The following is a 16,841-nucleotide window of genomic DNA, read 5'->3' as shown; positions in this document are numbered from 1 at the left end:
ATGGGGAATCCCCAACATAGAAGCATAATACATTGCCAGCCAAATACTCCATATAATCCCATATATACTACTAGAAGATGAGCGTAGTATGGGACCCACCCCACTCTCACATGAAAACAAAGATCACCACAGCCAATCACAAACAAACAACTACACCCTAGGCCAACCCCAACCTCTCTCACCACCAAAGGAACACAAGTGGAGAAACCATTTACATAGTTTTCTGAATCGAACCAGTCAATGTCAAGAATAGATCAAATATGGGTTTCGAATGAACTGACTCCAAGAATACTACAAGTTGAAATACAATCTAAAGTAATCTCAGATCATAATCCAATAAAATTGGAACTAAAAGGCTTTGAAGAAAGAACATTTAGATGGAAAATTAAGGGTTATCTTTTGGATGACCAGAAAATTGTAGGAAAAGCACAAAAGAAACTAACTGAATACTTTGTTGAGAATTGCAACAAGGGTACAAAGATGAGCGTAGTATGGGACGCAAGCAAGGCTGTGATGCGAGGTTTTTTTATCCAGCAGAATTCATTGAAGAATAAAAACAGAGAAAAGGGGGGAAAGGAAATTTTAAAGCAGATAATGGACAATGAACAAAAATTTATTAGAAAACCAAATAACTCCAAAATAAAACAAGAAATTAAGACCTTGCAATCACAATTTGCAATGATAATAAACAAAGAAGTGGAATGGAATATTAAAAAGTTAAGACAGAGAAACTTTGAATTCGCTAACAAATCAGGCAAATGGCTTGCGTGGCAAATCAAAAAAAGAAAGGAGCAGAACACAATTAACAGAATCATTGTGAATGGCGAAGAGATAGATAATCCGAAAGAAATTAGAAAAGGATTCTTGGACTTTTACAGACAACCATATAAAAATAAAGAAAGGAATAATATGAGGAAAATTGAGAGATTTTTAAAAGGGAAAAAGGTGCAAAGGATCCCGGCAGATAAAAAAGACCAACTGAATGCCCTAAGAGAGGTGAAAGGCCCCAGGGCCAGATGGATTTACATCAGGTTATTATAAAGAGTTAAAAGATGTTCTGATGATACCTTTAAAAGAAGTTATGAATAATATTTTAAAGGAAAGAGACATCCCAGAAACGTGGAAAGAAGCATTCATTACACTTATCCCAAAACAGGACTCGGATTTAACCCAAGTTAAAAACTATAGGCCTATTTCATTGCTGAATACAGACTACAAAATTTTTGCAGGGATCTTAGCAAGAAGAGTGAAAAAGATATTATTAGAAACTACCGTATTTTTCGCACCATAGGGCGCACCGGACCATAGGGCGCACCCAGTTTTTAGGGGGGGGGAATTCAAGAAAAAAAATCTCCCCCCCCCGCAGCCCCAAAGAGCAGCGTACAGGCTGCACACAACCTCTCCCTGCCGGAGGGGTTGCGTGCAGCTATGGATCAAGCCAAGGCAGCGAGCGGGATGGATCCCGCTCACTGTTTTGGCTTCCCCTAGCCCCGTGCAGCCACTCCCTCCCGGGAGAGGCTGCGTGGGGCTAAAGAATCCATAGCCCCGTGCAGCCTCTCCTTGGCAGAGGGGTTGCGCGCAGCTATGGAGGAAGCCAAGGCAGCGAGCGGGATGGATCCCGCTCGCTGTTTTGGCTTCCCCTTTAGCCCCGTGCAGCCTCTCCTTGGCGGAGGGGCTGCACAGGGCTTTCCTGGCTTTACTGGGAGGTGGGGGGATTCCCACACCTCTCCCAAAAGCCCGCAGAAGCCGTGCAACCCCTTTAAAGGGATCGCGGCTTCTCCTGGCTTTTGTGAGAGGTGAGGAAATTCCCCCACTTCCCGCAAAACCGGCAGAAGCCGCGCGCCCTTTAAAAGGGCTGCACGGCTTCTCCTGGCTTTTCTGGGAGGTGGGGGGATTCCCCCACCTCCCGCAAAACCGGCAGAAGCCGCGCGCCTTTTAAAAGGGCTGCACGGCTTCTCCTGGCTTTCCTGGGAGGCGGGGGGATTCCCCCACCTCCCGCAAAACCGGCAGAAGCCGCACGCCTTTTAAAAGGGCCGCACGGCTTCTCCTGGCTTTCCTGGGAGGCGGGGGGATTCCCCCACCTCCCGCAAAACCGGCAGAAGCCGCACGCCTTTTAAAAGGGCCGCATGGCTTCTCCTGGCTTTCCTGGGAGGCGGGGGGATTCCCCCACCTCCCGCAAAACCGGCAGAAGCCGCGCGCCTTTTAAAAGGGCCGCACGGCTTCTCCTGGCTTTCCTGGGAGGCGGGGGGATTCCCCCACCTCCCGCAAAACCGGCAGAAGCCGCGCGCCTTTTAAAAGGGCTGCATGGCTTCTCCTGGCTTTCCTGGGAGGCGGGGGGATTCCCCCACCTCCCGCAAAACCGGCAGAAGCCGCGCGCCCTTTAAAAGGGCTGCACGGCTTCTCCTGGCTTTCCTGGGAGGCGGGGGGATTCCCCGACCTCCCGCAAAACCGGCAGAAGCCGCGCGCCCTTTAAAAGGGCTGCACGGCTTCTCCTGGCTTTCCTGGGAGGCGGGGGGATTCCCCCACCTCCCGCAAAACCGGCAGAAGCCGCGCGCCCTTTAAAAGGGCTGCACGGCTTCTCCTGGCTTTCCTGGGAGGCGGGGGGATTCCCCGACCTCCCGCAAAACCGACAGAAGCCGCGTGCCCTTTAAAAGGGCTGCACGGCTTCTCCTGGCTTTCCTGGGAGGCGGGGGGATTCCCCCACCTCCCGCAAAACCGGCAGAAGCCGCGCGCCCTTTAAAAGGGCTGCACGGCTTCTCCTGGCTTTCCTGGGAGGTGGGGGGATTCCCCCACCTCCCGCAAAACCGGCATAAGCCGCGCGCACTTCTAGGGCTGCACGGCTTCTCCTGGCTTTTCTGGGAGGTGGGGGGATTCCCTCACCTCTCGCAAAAGCCCGCAGAAGCCGCGCAATCCCTTTAAAGAGATCGCGGCTTCTCCTGGCTTTTCTGGGAGTTGGGAGAAGGGACTGATGCCGCCAGTCAGTCCCTTCTCCCTCCTGTTGAAAAGCCCGCAAGAGCTCACGGAGCTTGTGTGCAGCTCTTGGGGGCTTTTCCTGCCTGCCTCCCCCCTGCATTCGTTCCATAGGACGCACACACATTTCCCCTTGCTTTTTAGGAGGGAAAAAGTGCGTCCTATGGTGCGAAAAATACGGTATTCATAAGGATCAAGCAGGTTTCCTTCCAGGTAGACAGATGAAGGATAATGTAAGTGTCAGAGCTGCTTCCAGATCCTAGCTCACAGAGGATCACGCTAGCCAGCGGTCACTTGTAAAAGTCTTTATTGAGTTACAGTTTCCATTCTCAAGCTGCTGCGCGCAGCTCTACGTCTTAAGGGTTAGACCGGCGAAGCTCCGTCTGAGTCTCCGCCCCCTGTGCACCAGCTTACTAACCTAGCCTTACTCCACCTTTTCCGCCTGACCGTTCTTCTCTGGGTCCCTCTGCCTCCCGTGGTCTCTTCCTTCCGGGATTCTTCTGACGCTGACCCCCCGGACCCTCCTGTCTCCTTGCGCCGGGCTTTAGGACCTGGCTCCCTTTCCGGGCTGCTTCCTGCGCCACCTTCCTGTGCATTTGAACTTGGCGCCCAACCTTCCACTTTCCGCCTGACCGTTTCTTCGCTCCCCGATGGAGGTGTGGCCACTCCTGACTCGTGCCCTCCCTCCTGTTGCGAGCTGCCAGCGCTTGATACCTGGCGCCCTTCCTCTCCCCTGCTCTCTGTTGGTGACGCTGGTCCCGATTTCCAACTGCTCCCCTCTGAGCCCCCTCTGGACCCTTCTTCCTGGGGTGTCCCCCTAGGCTCCCCCCTTGCCCTGGCCACTGGTGCTCCTTTCTGTGAATCTTCTGATTCACTGGAAAGACTCGGAGATCTCGGGTCGTCGTCATCACTCATCTTTTCTTCTGCCTCCTCCCCCTCGCTCTCTGTTTCCTCCCTTGCCCTTGCCTCTGCTCCTGAACCCCTGACATCCATCCCCCCTCGAAGCCCCCCCTTCCCCCTCCCCTCCTTCCGGTGCGGGAGCTGGGTGCTGCCGTGTCAGGGGGACGAATGTCGGATACAGTTCGCTTCCCGTGGCGGGCCTCCACCTGAAGGCTTCCGGTTCTTCCTCCCTGCTCTCGTCGACAACGGTCACCTCCGCTTCCATCTCTGTGCCGCCGTGCTCGAAACCCGGGTCGTCCCCGAATACGTCCATGTCCGTCTCTCCCTCGTTTCCTTCTGGGGACGTTGCTCGTCCTGGACCCTCCAGCCACTTCCTGCGCCACTGCTCCTCTGGTCTATCGTCCCACCAATACGAGGGTTCTGAGGCAGATCCCAAGGGTGACCCCTCTGGGGAACGGGCGTCTCGTGTCGGTTCCTCGTCCGAGTCGAACCCCTGGAACGTGCTGGCTGAAAGCGTGGGCGTGAAAAGCCAGTCGTCGAAAAAGTCTGCTGGCATGGGTCTATGTGGGAAGAGGGCATGAAACTCGTCTTTGAGCAGAGGTTCCTCTAAAGCGTAGCCCGGCACCCAGCTGTTGGCACTGGCCGGGGTGCCCTCCTTGGCGAGAAGGTATTCTACCCCCTCTTCCCCCCATCTGGAGTCCAAAATCTCTGTGACTTCGTTGATGGGCTCCTCCTGTGCCACTCCACCTTGCTCGGTTCCCTCTCGGAGCGGACTCGGTGCCGTTCCTGGTTCCTGAAATCTGTGAGGTGCCTTGTAGGGAGTGAGCACCGATCTGTGGAACACCGGATGCATCCTGGAGCCCTCCGGAAGCGCCAGCCTGAAAGCCACCGGGTTGACCTGCTCTTCGACTTGGTAGGGCCCCAGTTGTTTATGCCCTAGTTTCTTCTTCGCTAACGACCTGGCCGGCACTGCGTGGGCTGCTAACCAGACCCAGTCTCCCACATGGATCTCTTCGCCAACCCTCCTGTGTCTGTCCGCTTGTACCTTGTATGCGTGTTTCGCCAGCTCCAGGTGCCGCCGAAGCTGATTGTGGACCTCCTGCAACTCCGACGCGAACGCATCCGCTGTCTGCGGCTCCCCCTCCCCCATTCTTTCCAGTCCCGGGAAAGTTCTGGGGTGCCGTCCGTTGTTGGCGAAGAACGGCGTCACCCCCGTGGACACGTGCTTCGTGTTGTTGTAGGCGAACTCGGCGAGAGGCAGGTAATCCACCCACGTCGCAGGCTGTTGATTAGCATAACATCTCAGGTACTGCTGCATGATGGCATTGACCCGCTCCGCTTGCCCGTTGGTCTGCGGGTGTCTAGCCGAAGCCAGGTTGATCTTGACGTTCAGGAAGCCCATCAGCTTCTGCCAGAAGTTCGAGATGAACTGCCGCCCCCGGTCGGACAGTATAGACCGCGGCAGACCGTGAACCTTGAACACGTGATCTATGAACAGTTTGGCGGTTTGTTCCGCCGTGGCCACCTTCACACACGGGATGAAATGTGCCATCTTGGAGAACAAGTCCACCACCACCAGCACTGCCGTCTTGCCCCTCGGGCTGGGCAGATCCGTGACAAAGTCCAGGGCCACTCTCTCCCACGGTTCGAACGGGCTTTGCAGCGGTTCCAGCAGTCCCGCCGTCGGTCTGTGTACTGGTTTGGCCCTCTGGCAGGTGTCGCACCTTGCCACGTAGTCCGCGACCTCCCCTCTCATTCTGGGCCACCAGAAGTCCCTGGCGACTAATTCCATCGTCTTCTCCGTGCCAAAGTGCCCGGCAGTGGGTGCGTCGTGCAGCTGCTGCAGTACCTTGGCGCGAAGATCGTCCCCCGGCACGTAGATGGCCCCTTTACGGAGGAGTAATCCATCGCGAACTTGGAACTCGCCGGTCGCCGCCGTGCCCCTTTGCGCCTCTGCCATCTTGGCTCGCGCGAAGGTGTCGTCCTGCAACGCTCTCCTCACCGCATCCAGGTCAACTGTAGCTGAAGCGCACGCCCACACCGTCGGTGCGAAGATGTGCATGGCAGCGGCTGGCGTCTCCTCCTCCAGATACTGTGGTTTACGGGATGGGGCATCCGCCATGACGTTGGTGTCCCCCGGGACATACTCTATTCGGAAGTCGAAGTTTGCAAAGAATTCGGCCCAACGTATCTGCCTCTGGTTCAGGAACTGCGCCGTGCGCCAGTGCTCCAGATTCTTGTGGTCCGTGCAGACCTGCACCGTGTGCTTGGCGCCGATCAGGAAGTGCCTCCACGCCTTGAATGCTGCATGAATGGCAAGCAACTCCCTGTCCCAGATGGTGTAGTTCTGTTCAGACTTGCTGAGCTTCCTGGAGTAAAACGCTCCCGGCCTCCAAGCCCCCTGCGGGTCTTGCTGCAACAGGACTGCTCCCACGGCTCTGTCTGATGCGTCCGTCTCCACCCTCATTGGCCTGCTGGGGTTGACATGCAACAGCTGCTCTTCCGACGCGAAGAGACGCTTGAGTGCCTGAAAGGACTGCTCCGCCTGTTCCGTCCAGATGAACTTCTTTTTCTTGGAACTGAGCGTGTCCGTGATGGCCGCTGTCTGCATAGCGAAGCCTTTGATAAACTTGCGATAGAAGTTCGCAAAGCCAACAAACCGCTGGACCTCCTTCCGGTTGCGCGGGCTCTTCCAGTCCAACACTGCACGAACCTTGGCGCTGTCCATGGCGAGCCCCTTGTCTGACAACCTGTAGCCCAGGAAATCCACCTCCGTCACGTCGAACTGGCACTTTTCCAGCTTGGCGTAAAGCCTATGCTGCTGTAGTCTGCTCAGCACTTCCTTGACGTGTCTGTCGTGATCCTGCAGCGATTCAGAAAATATCAGGATGTCATCCAAGAAGCAGACACACGTCTTGTAGAGGAGCCCCGCCAGCACGTGATGCATGAAAGCTTGAAAACAGTGGGAGCCATTTTGCAATCCAAAAGGCATAACTCTGTATTCGTAGGTGCCCAGGGGCGTGAACATGGCTGTCTTCCACTCATCACCCTCCCGCATGCGAATGAGGTTGTACGCCCCACGCAGGTCCAACTTGGTGAACACGCGGCCCTTGCGTACCGTCGCGAGGAGGTCGTCGATCCTGGGCATGGGGAAGTCCGATGGCTTGGTCACACTGTTCAAGATCCGGTAGTCCACTACAAGTCTTTTTGGGGGCGTGTCCTTCTTCTTAACAAAGAATACAGGACTGCCTCCCACTGCCTTGGACTCTCGGATGAAACTGCGCTCCAAATTATGATCTATGAACTCTTTGAGTTCCTGTAGTTCGTCCTCAGACATGGAATACAGCTTCCCTTTGGGCAGCGCCGCCCCTGGCAGTAGGTCAATCTTGCAGTCATATGATCTGTGGGGGGGTAGCTTGTACGCCTCCTTCTCGCAGAAGACCTCTAAAAATCCCGCGTATTTGTGGGGGATTGCTTGCAGCGTCCCCAGCTGCAGCTGCGCTTCCTCCTCCTCTCCCTCCTGCCGGGGCAGAATGCAGTGTTCAGCGCAGTATGATGAGCCAAAGACTAGCTGCCGCTGGTACCAAGCCAACGTCGGACTGTGTCTGTCCAGCCAACTCATGCCCAAGACAATAGGCATGTCCGACAGTCTGGTGACATTAAAACTGATGATTTCCCTGTGATTTCCAAGTCGCATCACCATTGGTGGCGTTTGCTTCACCACCTGCCCCCCTAGCAGCTCCCTGCCATCCACCGTGACGACCTGCAGGGGCAGCGTGGCAGGCAGCAGCTGTATAGCGTGTTTATCGACAAAGTCCTGCCCTATAAAGTCCGCATTGCTTCCTGAGTCAACGGTGATTGGCACGTCCATTGTGAGTCCATTGGGTAGCTGGAGCGATGCACTGAGCTGCACTACTGGTTTGGGCGGGAGGGGGTCTGTGGGTTGCAAAATCTCTGGGGACTGCTTCACTGACTCGTCTGGCTGGGCCCCAGTGCCTCTGTCTCCAGCCAGACTCCGTCGTTTCCCTGTTGTGCGTCTCCGTGCTGAGTAGCTGCAGTCACCGTCGCAGAGGCTGCATTGAGCTTGTGGATCCTCTGGGGACACTCTTTCGCCATGTGCTGCGGACTTTCGCAGATGTAACACTTCCTGTTCCCTCTAGGAGGCTTCGCTTTGACTGCTCCCGGTGCTGTGGCTCTGGTTGCTGACTGAGCCCTGGCACCGCCAACCTCCATCGGTTCCGCTCCCCCTCCTGGCGGAGGCGTGGATTGCGCACGCGCAGCTTCCCTGGGAACGAAGGAGAACCCTCTCGCTGGTTCGCGCCCTCCACGTCCTTCGTCCCTGCTCCATGGACGTTCCTCCAGCCGCACTCCCACCACCAGCGCCCTCTGAACGACCTCCTGCGTGGTCCGGGGTCTCTCCCCCCTTGCAATTTCGTCTTTAACCGCACTGTTCAATCCTTCCCAAAATAGGTCTCTGACTGGAGCTGAATCTCTGTCCCATTCCAAGGCACTGACCAATGCAAAAAAGCGGGCATGGTACTGTCTTACGCTGGCCCTCCCTTGCTTCAGCCCATGTACCTCCTTCCGGGCAAGATCCACGTCTATGCTAGATAAAAAGCAGCCATCCATCGCTTTAATAAAGGCATCCGCGGTTTGGAGCGCCGGATCCTTATCTCTCCACAGATTGCGCAGCCATGCTTTAGCCTCTCCATGCAAATGGGACATGATAAATCCCACCTTCTCTTGCTCATCTCTAAAGTCTTTGTCCAGCAGTTGCAGTGCACACTGTACATCTGCTCTAAAGTTGGGGTACTGTTGTAAATTCCCATCGAAGTGAGAGACTAGACCGCCTGTTCTTCTCCCCAACCCAATCCCCTCCGGTTTGGGTGTCAGTTGCCCTTGCTTCGTAAGCACTTCCAACCTGACCTGGAGATCCCTGTAGGCGGCAGCTGCGTCCTCCTCTCTCTTCCTGGATGCAAGTATCTCGGCATTCAGTCGTGTCACTGCTTCTCTGAGTTCTCCTATCTGCTGTTCGGCCGTCATCTTGTCTGCCGTTCGTGAGCTGAGTCGTAGGCACCCGCCTTCTCTCCTGTCCGCAAGGCTGTAGATGCCCACAACTGGAGACGGAGCTTACTGTCAGAGCTGCTTCCAGATCCTAGCTCACAGAGGATCACGCTAGCCAGCGGTCACTTGTAAAAGTCTTTATTGAGTTACAGTTTCCATTCTCAAGCTGCTGCGCGCAGCTCTACGTCTTAAGGGTTAGACCGGCGAAGCTCCGTCTGAGTCTCCGCCCCCTGTGCACCAGCTTACTAACCTAGCCTTACTCCACCTTTTCCGCCTGACCGTTCTTCTCTGGGTCCCTCTGCCTCCCGTGGTCTCTTCCTTCCGGGATTCTTCTGACGCTGACCCCCCCGGACCCTCCTGTCTCCTTGCGCCGGGCTTTAGGACCTGGCTCCCTTTCCGGGCTGCTTACTGCGCCACCTTCCTGTGCATTTGAACTTGGCGCGCGCGCCCAACCTTCCACTTTCCGCCTGACCGTTTCTTCGCTCCCCGATGGAGGTGTGGCCACTCCTGACTCGTGCCCTCCCTCCTGTTGCGAGCTGCCAGCGTTTGATACCTGGCGCCCTTCCTCTCCCCTGCTCTCTGTTGGTGACGCTGGTCCCGATTTCCAACTGCTCCCCTCTGAGCCCCCTCTGGACCCTTCTTCCTGGGGTGTCCCCCTAGGCTCCCCCCTTGCCCTGGCCACTGGTGCTCCTTTCTGTGAATCTTCTGATTCACTGGAAAGACTCGGAGATCTCAGGTCGTCGTCATAACTCATCTTTTCTTCTGCCTCCTCCCCCTCGCTCTCTGTTTCCTCCCTTGCCCTTGCCTCTGCTCCTGAACCCCTGACAGTAAGGAACATAATTAATATTTTGGAATATCTGACTGCCAGGAATGAGAAACAAGCTATACTTATGTTTGTGGATGCAGAAAAGGCCTTTGACAACATAGCATGGGACTTTATGTTGAAAAATCTGGAGTATATGGAGGTGGGAAAAGAGTTTTTCAATGGGATAAAGGCAATATATACAGAACAGAGAGCTAAATTGATTGTAAATAATGTGACTACGGAAGATATTAAAATATCTAAAGGAACTAGGCAAGGATGTCTGCTTTCGCCATTGCTGTTTATAATGGTCCTGGAGGTCTTTCTTAATGCGATTAGACAAAACAAATTAATAAAAGGGATAACAGTTGGCCAGAATTAATATAAAGTTAAAGCCTTTGCAGACGATCTGGTAATAACGATTGAAGAACCAATAGAAAGTGTAAAAGAATTATTAGAGGAGATTGAACAATTTGGGAAAGTGGCAGGGTTCAAATTAAATAAGAAAACTAAAATAATTGCAAAAAATATGGAGCAAAGTATGATAGAAATAATGCAACAACAATCGCGAAGTATTGGAAGACACAAGATTTACCCACCTGGGAAGAATGGCAGATGAAGTTGATGGATTATATGTGTCAGGGGCTCAGGGACAGAGGCACAGGGGAGAGAGGAGATGGAGAGCGAAGGGAAAGGATCTGAGGGCAGCATAGGGGAATATGACAGTGACCCGAGAGATTCCATGAGCTTCTCCAGCGAATCAGAAGATTCCCAGAAGGAGGCGCCGATGGTCAGGGCGAGGGGGGTCCCAGGGGGGACACACCAGAAACAGGGGGCCAGCGGGGACTCCCAAAGCAGCAGCTGGAAATCAGGACCAGCTTCCCCACCAGAGCAGAGTGGGGGGGGGGAAGAGTCCCAGCTGTCAGGTCCAGCTAGCCCCCCCCCCCGAAGGGGGAAGCAGTGACAGGAGCAGTGAAACGGTCAGGAGGAAGGTTACCGGCTGGGCGCGCACGCCAAGTTCAAATGCACAGGCGCTCGAGACAGCAGGCAGCCCGGATCGGGAACCAGGTTCTAAAGCCCGCCAGAGGCAGGGGGAAGAATCAGGGGACTCAGCGTCAGAAGAGTCTAGAAAGGGCGAAACCCCAGCTGACAGGCGGACCCAGCGGAGGAAAGAGCAGAGGAAGAGGTGGAACAAGGCTAGGGTCTTAAACTGGTGTATGGGGGGTGGAGACTCAGACGGAGCTTCGGCAGTCTAGAGTCTCAGACGTAGAGCTGCACGCTGCTGATGTGAAAGACAAACTGAACTTCAATAAAGACTTTTGTATATAACAACGGACTGGCGTTGGTCCTTTGTGAGCTGGGACCTAGGGCAGCTCTGACAATATGGAATTGGCGGAAATGACTGGCAGAATCCGAGACCAGGGAGAAGAGTTGGTGGAAGAAGATTGGAAAAAGTTTAAAGACTATTTACAGAAATACTGTAAAATTAATGAATGTTAGAAAAATGTTGGAATGAAGTTATATGGCTTTAGTAGAAATGATATAAGGAATTAAGTATAAATAGATTAATAGAGTATTAAAGGAAAAAATAAGGTTAGAATGTGTTAAGATAATTATAGGATAGAAAACAGAGGAAGATGGAAAGGAATTGCTGAAACAATTAACAGAAGTGGAATACAAAAAGGGAGGTGTGAGGACGTCGTGGAAATAAGTGAATGAAAGATGGGATAATGAAATTGTTTGATTTATTTTACTGTTTTTGTTTTGTTTTGTTAGTTCAATGTGTTTAATGTGTCAGTGTTAGGTAGTGTTTTTGTATTGTATTGTATTGTTTTTGTAGTTTTTAAATTGTTGGAAAAGTAATAAATATTTTTTTTAAAAAAAAGAAATAATGCAACAACAAACAGAGATAGAGGTGTGAAAAAGGTAAAATATTTAGGAATTTGGTTAACTCCTAAAAACATTGATTTGTATCAGAACAATTACATACCAGTTTGGAATGGAATAAGAAGAAGAAGAAGAGAAGAGTTTGGATTTGATATCCCGCCTTTCACTCCCCTTCAGGAGTCTCAAAGCGGCTAACAATCTCCTTTCCCTTCCTCCCCCACAACAAACACTCTGTGAGGTGAGTGGGGCTGAGAGACTTCAAAGAAGTGTGACTGGCCCAAGGTCACCCAGCAGCTGCATGTGGAGGAGCGGAGACGCGAACCCGGTTACCCAGATTACGTGACTACCGCTCTTAACCACTACACCACACTGGCTCTCCAAGGAAAGATCTGGAGGTGTGGTGTAGAATGAAACTATCTTTTTGGGGCAGAATTTCTACGATAAAGATGAGCGTCCTTCCAAAGATGTTATTTTTGTTTCAGACTATCCACATAATAAAGGGGGTAACGATTTTTAAAGAGTGGCAAAGAGTGATCTCAAGGTATATCTGGCAGGGCAAAAAGCCGAGAATTAAATTTAAGCTACTAACAGATGCGAAGGAAAGAGGAGGCTTTGCCCTGCCAGACCTGAAGTTATATTATGAAGCAGCATGTCTTTGCTGGTTGAAAGAATGGATAAAATTAGAAAATAAAGAGTTACTGGACTTAGAAGGCTTTGATAACAGATATGGATGGCACGCGTACTTATGGTGTGGGAAGAAGAAAATTCACAAAGGCTTTGGGAACCACATCTTCCGGAGTGCGTTAATAGAAATATGGGATAGGTATAAAAACCTATTAGAACCAAGAGTTCCACACTGGTTATCTCCGTTAGAAGTTATGAGTGTAAAGAAAATTAATATGAGAGGTAAATGGATTACATATGGTGAACTGATAATTAAAGAAGAAGGAAAATGGAAATTAAAACCATATGAACAAGTTAAAGAATATGATTATGATTGGTTGCATTATTTTCAGGTTGAATGAAATGTTTAAAAAAGATTTTAAAGAAAGTGGTTATGCAGAAAAAGATTCTAAGTTTCAAATCGACATAATAAACAATGATTGTAAAATTCTGTCAAAAATGTATAAGATATTTTTGGAATGGCATACGAAAGATGAAAAAGTGAAATCGGTAATGATACAATGGGCCAGAGATTTCGGTTATAATATACAATTTGATGATTGGGAAAAACTATGGAAAGAAAACTTAAAATTTACTGCATGCACGGCGTTAAAGGAAAATGTGATGAAAATGTTTTATAGATGGTATATAACACCGGTAAAATTGGCAAAAATGTTTAAGACGTGTAATAAGTGTTGGAAATGTAAAGAAAAAGAAGGAACGTTTTATCATATGTGGTGGGATTGTAAGAAAGTGAAAAGTTTCTGGGAGAGTATATATAATGAATTAAAAAAGATGTTAAAATATACGTTTTGTAAAGAAACCAGAGGCTTTTCTTTTAGGGATTACAGGAAACGAGATAAGAAGAAAAGACTGACAAATACCCCTTCCTCTTGGTTCATGTGGGAACCAATGACACTGCAAGCAATAGCCTCCAGAAGATCAAAAGAGACTACGAGGCTCTCGGCAGGAAATTGAAGCAACTAAATGCACAAATTGTCATCTCATCTGTCCTCCCAGTTGAACGACGTGGCCCAGGGAGAGAGGGAAAAATAGTGGAAGTGAACAGCTGGCTTCGCAGATGGTGTAAACAGGAACGGTTTGGATTCTTAGATCACGGACTGCAGTTTCTTGAAGATGGACTTCTGGCAAGCGATGGGCTGCACCTCACAACGGTTGGGAGAATTGTTTTTGCCAAAAATCTCAGAAACCTCATCAGGAGGGCTTTAAACTGACTAATGTGGGGGAGGGAGACAGTGCTCCTGAAGGTAGGAGTCTATCAATTGATGAAGATGATCATCCAAATGCCATAGACCAAATGGAGCAAACAGCACGCAGACCTAGTGATGGGAGGAAAAAATCCTTAAATAAGAGACACGGGGGAATGATTAATGGACTTCAATGTCTGTACACTAATGCGCAAAGCATGGGAAATAAACAAGATGAGCTTGAGCTCTTGGTACAGCAAACTAAATATGACATAATAGGCATCACTGAAACCTGGTGGGATAAGTCCCACGATTGGAATGTAATAATGGGGGGATACAATCTATTTCAGAGAAACATACCAGACAAGAAAGGAGGAGGAGTGGCGTTATATGTCAGGGATGTGTATACCTGTGAAGAGATCCAAGATTTAGAACCTCAAAGCCAATGTGAGAGCATTTGGGTCAAAATTAAGGGAGAGAAGAATAACAGAGACCTCATTGTGGGAGTTTACTATAGATCCCCAAGCCAAACGGAGGACATAGATGATGCCTTCCTGGAACAGATGGCCAAGCATGCAAAAGGAAGGGAGATAGTAGTAATGGGGGACTTCAATTACCCGGATATTTGTTGGATGTCAAACTCAGCCAAGAGCATAAGGTCAAACAGATTCCTCACTGGCCTTGCAGACGACTTCATTGTCCAGAAAGTGGGAGAAGCAACAAGAGGAACAGCCATTTTAGATCTGGTCCTAACCAATGTTGATGACCTGGTTAGTGGGGTAGAAGTGGAAGGATCATTAGGCGCGAGTGATCATGCTCTTCTGAAGTTTACTATACAGCGGAAAGGAGCAGCCAAGCATACTAGGACTCAATTTCTTGACTTTAAGAAAGCCGACTTCATAAAATTTAGGGAAGTGCTGGGTGAGATCCCATGGACAGTAATACTAAAAGGAAAGGGAGTTCATGATGGCTGGGAGTTTGTTAAGAGGGAGATAGTAAAAGCACAACGTCAGGCAATACCAATGAGACGGAAACATGGAAGGTGCTTAAAGAAGCCAGGGTGGCTATCTAAAGAACTTTTAACTGAGTTAAGATTAAAAAAGGATGTGTACAAAAAATGGAAAAGGGGGGAAACCACCAAAGAGGAATTCAAACAAATAGCCAGCACGTGTAGACACAAAGTCAGAAAAGCTAAAGCACAGAATGAACTCAGGCTGGCTAGAGAGGTTAAAAGCAACAAAAAAGGCTTTTATGGGTATGTTCGTAGCAAAAGGAAGAACAAAGAAACAGTGGGGTCACTCAGAGGAGAAGATGGTGAAATGCAAACAGGGGACACAGAAAGGGCTGAACTCCTCAATGCCTTCTTTGCCTCAGTCTTCTCCGATAAAGAAAACAATGCCCGACCTGAAGAATTTGGAGCAAATGATTCAGCAAAGGAAACACAGCCCAGAATAACTAAGGAGATAGTACAAGAATACTTGGCTAGTTTAGATATATTCAAGTCTCCAGGGCCAGATGAACTGCATCCAAGAGTATTAAAAGAACTGGCAGATGTGATCTCAGAACCACTGGCAGTCATCTTTGAGAATTCCTGGAGAACAGGCGAAGTCCCGGCAGACTGGAGGAGGGCAAATGTTGTCCCTATTTTCAAAAAGGGGAAAAGAGAGGACCCAAATAATTACCGCCCAGTCAGTCTGACATCAATACCAGGGAAGATTCTGGAGCAGATCATTAAGCAAACAGTCTGTGAGCACCTAGAAAGGAATGCTGTGATCACCAATAGTCAGCATGGATTTCTGAAAAATAAGTCATGTCAGACTAACCTGATCTCGTTTTTTGACAGAATTACAAGCCTGGTAGATGAAGGGAACGCAGTGGATGTAGCCTACCTTGATTTCAGCAAGGCATTTGACAAGGTGCCCCATGATATTCTTGTAAAGAAGCTGGTAAAATGCGGTCTTGACTATGCTACCACTCAGTGGATTTGTAACTGGCTGACTGACCGAACCCAAAGGGTGCTCATCAATGGTTCCTCTTCATTCTGGAGAAGAGTGACTAGTGGGGTGCCACAGGGTTCTGTCTTGGGCCCGGTCTTATTCAACATCTTTATCAACGACTTGGATGATGGACTCAAGGGCATCCTGATCAAATTTGCAGATGACACCAAACTGGGAGCGGTGGCTAACACCCCAGAGGACAGGATCACACTTCAAAACGACCGTGACAGATTAGAGAACTGGGCCAAAACAAACAAGATGAACTTTAACAGGGAGAAATGTAAAGTATTGCACTTGGGCAAAAAAAATGAGAGGCACAAATACAAGATGGGTGACACCTGGCTTGAGAGCAGTACATGTGAAAAGGATCTAGGAGTCTTGGTTGACCACAAACTTGACATGAGCCAACAGTGTGACGCAGCAGCTAAAAAAGCCAATGCAATTCTGGGCTGCATCAATAGGAGTATAGCATCTAGATCAAGGGAAGTAATAGTGCCACTGTATTCTGCTCTGGTCAGACCTCACCTGGAGTACAGTGTCCAGTTCTGGGCACCACAGTTCAAGAAGGACACTGACAAACTGGAACGTGTCCAGAGGAGGGCAACGATGCCTTATGAGGAACGGCTAAGGGAGCTGGGCATGTTTAGCCTGGAGAAGAGGAGGTTAAGGGGTGATATGATAGCCATGTTCAAATATATAAAATGATGTCACATAGAGGAGGGAGAAAGGTTGTTTTCTGCTGCTCCAGAGAAGCGTACATGGAGCAATGGATCCAAACTACAAGAAAGAAGATTCCACCTAAACATTAGGAAGAACTTCCTGACAGTAAGAGCTGTTCGACAGTGGAATTTGCTGCCAAGGAGTGTGGTGGAGTCTCCTACTTTGGAGATCTTTAAGCAGAGGCTTGACAACCATATGTCAGGAGTGCTCTGATGGTGTTTCCTGCTTGGCAGGGGGTTGGACTCGATGGCCCTTGCGGTCTCTTCCAACTCTATGATTCTATGATTCTATGATTCTATGACTGTAAACTCTTCCAATATGCAGTTACAGCTGCAAGGATTTTACTTGCCCAGAAATGGAAACAAGAGGAAATGCTGACTATTGAAGATTGGAGACTGAAACTGACAGACTATGCAGAATTGGACAAGCTAACTGGGGAAATTAGATATCTTAAGGACCAAAAGTTCATCGAAGACTGGGGGAAATTTGTAGAATATCTGAAAAATACATGTGATGTGCAAACAACGTTAGTGATACAGTGGTGCCCCGCAAGACGAATGCCTCACAAGACGAAAAACTCGCTAGACGAAAGAGTTTTCCATTTTTTGAGTCGTTCCGCAAGACGAATTT

The sequence above is a fragment of the Podarcis bocagei genome (genome assembly GCF_964188305.1).
Source record: "Podarcis bocagei genome assembly, chromosome: 4".
NCBI lineage: Eukaryota > Metazoa > Chordata > Lepidosauria > Squamata > Lacertidae > Podarcis > Podarcis bocagei.
The sequence above is the reverse complement of the archived record's forward strand: the minus strand, read 5'-3'. Positions refer to the sequence as shown.